The 4,200-nt window shown below is 42.0% G+C and overlaps 2 long non-coding RNA genes across 2 annotated transcripts; both read right to left on the minus strand.

The window, feature by feature from the left end:
- Nucleotides 1-232: 232 nt before the first annotated feature.
- On the minus strand, nt 233-695 carry LOC130088877 (uncharacterized). Its single transcript, XR_008807508.1, has 3 exons — nt 534-695; nt 389-453; nt 233-310 (listed from the first exon to the last, which is right to left on the minus strand). It is a non-coding gene; the product is annotated as an uncharacterized LOC130088877 (long non-coding RNA).
- Nucleotides 696-2,706: 2,011 nt separating this feature from the next.
- LOC130088878 (uncharacterized) lies at nt 2,707-3,485 on the minus strand. Its single transcript, XR_008807509.1, has 3 exons — nt 3,372-3,485; nt 2,951-3,149; nt 2,707-2,832 (listed from the first exon to the last, which is right to left on the minus strand). It is a non-coding gene; the product is annotated as an uncharacterized LOC130088878 (long non-coding RNA).
- Between the last annotated feature and the right edge of the window lie 715 nt (nt 3,486-4,200).

Genomic DNA, 4,200 nt, shown 5'->3' on the forward strand with positions numbered 1-4,200 from the left:
TTTATTCGCCAAACGGAAAATCTACCCGCATTTGGCTCTTGGCGGGTGTTAATTTCGGACCCTGTATATAATGTATCAGTTTCAAGTTTTACATTTAATTCAGTAATTCACACACTTTTCCAAAATATTAAAAAAATTTGAGACCTACCTGTATAGAATGCATACGTGGAAATGGTTGTCTGGTTAGTTTGGCCATACCTTGACTATTTGGGGTCTAGAAATCCTATAAATTGGTGGTAGGGTCCCTGCCATCAGCTGTTCTGCCTCCTCTGTCCAGAAGGCAAAGTGCTGCCCGAAGTTCTGCCCATGCCTATTCAAAAGTATGGTACTTTTAATGTAGCATAATTGTAAAGCAGACCAATGTTTTACTGCTTGAAATGTGTCCTACCTTGCGATCGAGAATTTCTCCAAAATCTGGAGACACCACCACTTCCGAATAGATGGTATGTCAGTCTGTAATACACATGTAATATTGGAGTCTTGCATTGTTTGTCATTCTTGGATACATATACATTCCATGAATTACAACTTACATCCAAAAAGTGAAACATGGCACCAGTACAGATGCAGAGGTCATACTGTTAAAGAGAAAAATAATGATTACGGAGATTTAGGACAAACAGGAAAAATTTATTAGAAATTGTATAAGTTTGCCATAAGCATGAATATCCCACAGCTCTGTCCATCTGACTGAACTGGAAATGGCTGAAAAGTAATATACATTTACTCAGATGTGATGTTGACAACCATACATAGTGTCTGCTGAGCAAAATGAAATGGCAAAATTACATAGTAAGCAAAGTTACATCAAAATCTTTGCCCATCTTCTCCACCCACGGTCCATTAGCCAGTGCTCCTGCAAGTTGTCTGGAAAAAAATTATGCAAAGCTGAATCCATAGAACAAGGTTTTTTCCTCAATCCAAAAGCCAGAGAACAAGGCTTTTACTCAATCCTAAAGCCAGAGAACAAGGCTTTTACTCAATCCTAAAGCCAGAGAACAAGGCTTTTACTCAAACCTGAAGCCAGAGAACAAGGCTTTTACTTAAACCTAAAGCCAGAGAACAAGGCTTTTACTCAATCCTAAAGCCAGAGAACAAGGCTTTTACTCAATCCTAAAGCCAGAGAACAAGGCTTTTACTCAAACCTAAAGCCAGAGAACAAGGCTTTTACTCAATCCTAAAGCCAGAGAACAAGGCTTTTACTCAATCCTAAAGCCAGAGAACAAGGCTTTTACTCAAACCTGAAGCCAGAGAACAAGGCTTTTACTCAATCCTAAAGCCAGAGAACAAGGCTTTGCCTGAACAGGATATCAGTCCATTTCACTCAGTTTGATATGTATTTGTTAAGGCTGTAAGACAGTGTCATCAGATTGAAGATTTTCAGAGTGCTGTTCAGGCTTAACTGGATGAAAAAAGAAAAAGTTGAGGCCGAAAGTAGGGCCTTAGCTGCACAACATTAACTTTCTGTATTTTCCCTAACATAGCCACACTTGCCACACCCTTCTCTGTCAGGGATGTGAGGGTGAATGGCCCTTGGTGGAGATCCCATAAACAATTTCCCTTCTTCACTTTCTTTTTGGGCTCCCCAATTAGGACCTCGTCCCCTGCCTTAACTGAGCACTGGCGAACCCCTTTCCTTTCCTTTGCCTCAAAAGCCTTTTTTTGTTTCCCCTGTGCTTTTTCAATGTTTTTCCGTACCTTAAAGATAAGAATATATTACTATGCGAACAGTCTTATTCAAATTGAACATGCCATCCACAGAACTCTGAACAAACCGTTTCATTGAGGGCTTTGACTCCAGCTAGTTTTAGCTCCAGCTCCTCCTCTGGGTCCACCAATTCAAAGGCAGCGTCTGTCTCATAGACAATTTAATACCTGTGGTAGACGGGGGTGCCTATTGTACATTAAAAAGTACGGGCTGTACTTGGTGGAATCTTTAATTTGAAACAAAATGTTTTGCATCAAATCACAAAATAAAACTCTTAAAACATGTATGCAATATACGTTATCTAGTAATTTTGAATAATAACCTGTTTTGCAGTGTTTATTCCATAAACTATGGCCTGCAAGTAGATGTCCCAATCATCATGGTGCTGATTAACATATTTTCTGAGAGTCCTCTTTACATTTTGATTTGTTCTCTCATCCTTCAACATAGAAAGGAATTACTACATGCACTTTAGTATACATTGGTAAAGTTGACTTTACTGTTTTGCGGGATGTCATGATGGCACACTTACTTGGCCGTTTGACTGGGGATGGTATGCACTTGTGATGGCATGCTTGATGTTCAGCGCCGCAAATATGTGTGCATTAAGCTGTACATAATTCAAACACACATGGTTATTTTCAATATTTATTGGTCTCAGAAATGACCAATGACCGCTTAAAACAGCGTGAATTGTGATGATGTCATATGTCCTGTGTGAAGGGAGAGGGTAATAAGGACACATACCTCGTCAACAAATGCACGGCCCCTGTCAGTGATGATTTTCTGGACCATACCAAATGTGTCGAGCTTTGACACAAGTGCCTCAGCCACCCCAGTGCTGGAGCCACTTTTCAAAGGCTCAACGATAACTCACTTTGTAAAGAGGTCTGTCACCGTGAGGACGTATTGATGGTCTTTCATGTTTTTTTTCAGTGGACCAATGAGGTCCATACCAACCACCTCCCATGGCTCTTTCACCTGTAGAGATATGTAATATTACCACATCACCTAACTTGTTGCTTCAAGTGGTACACCAAGGTAAGCTCTACCTTAATAGGGTGAAGGGCAGGAGACACAGTCTTTATGGGGTCGTTCTTTTGGCATCTGTGACAGCTTTTGACCTGATGGATACATTTGTTATTTAGACCAAATAATTATCTGAATTCAAACAAAGCCACTGCAACAATTCACTGCCTGAGAGCCATAGTGTTAAATTCCATGAAAGTTCCAAAAAAGTACCCAATCTGCCACATCTGCCTTTATGTTATCCCAGTAGTACCCCACAACAACCCTCTCCATGGTCGCCCTCACGCCCCCATGGTTCCCTGTGCCAGGGTTGTTGTGGCACTCCTCCAGGACAGCCCGCCTCTGCTCATCAGACAGCACAACCAGCCTCATAAAAAATGTGCACTGGGGCCAATGTAGAATAATTTACTTTCTGTGATAGACAAACAATGTTTGTTACTTAATGATTTTGCTGCTTTGTTTGGTATTACAATACAGCACTTATGTGCACATGTGTCTTTGTTCAGGGATGCAAACACGTGTGGTGAAAAATGTTGGCGGTTACTATGTCTGACTAGATGGAACGTTACTGAGATGCTCACACGTGTTAACTAAAACAATGCTAATATTATTTCAAATACCCACACTCACTTACCTCTTATAACGAAATTTGCAGCCATTCGTGAGACCTTCTTCTTCAACGCCGCATCCACCAACCTGTAAACCAAATACTGCCTAACGGCAGCGTAAAGGGCAAACTTCTCATTTCTTCCGCTAAACTCCATTTTCTTTCGCTGTGAGTGAATGAAAGTTTCGCGGTACAAATATGCGCATGCATGGAACAGATCGTGCAGTGTCGTAAATCAAAATCAGTGTCGCAAAACAGAATTATCAATTGCGCATGTGCCCTTAGAAGTCGCCGAGCTCAAGTCAAAAGTCCGTCAGATCCAATGGAGGCGCTTCGCGCCCACTATGTCATGTCCCGCCGAAACGGGCGTGGCCTGGGCCTATAAATACAGCTCGATGGGCTGATTTAATCTGATTTTTCATCGCCAAAGCGAACCAGAGCGTGTTGCAGGCAAAGATACGCAGTACTCGTTCCCTCTTCTAGAGAGAACCGAGGTTACGTTAGTAACCGAGTACGTTCTCTTACGAGAGGTTCTCTCATACTGAGTAATATCTTACGCTAGGGGAACATAATGTAAAACGCTGTGCGTGCTGGGATCCAGCACCAAAGTCCCAAGGGCAAGTGCCCGGGACTCATGTAGTGCCTAATCACCATGGACTCACAGAGAGTCTGAGAAGAGAGGCTAGAAACGTCATTCCCAATAAGTAGCATCCTAAGGGAGCTAATCACATCAACAGTGTTCCACACAGTCAGGGTGAAAATGTTCGGCCCGAACTGGGTAACGGTATGGGTCTTACTTATTGCCCATGGAGTTTTTTTTTTAAGTTTTTTTTATCAGCGATCGGTGCTCAAGTGG

The sequence above is a fragment of the Rhinichthys klamathensis genome, unplaced genomic scaffold, assembly GCF_029890125.1.
Source record: "Rhinichthys klamathensis goyatoka isolate OS25496 unplaced genomic scaffold, OSU_Roscu_1.1 h1tg000123l_1, whole genome shotgun sequence".
In the NCBI taxonomy this organism is placed as follows: Eukaryota; Metazoa; Chordata; class Actinopteri; order Cypriniformes; family Leuciscidae; genus Rhinichthys; species Rhinichthys klamathensis.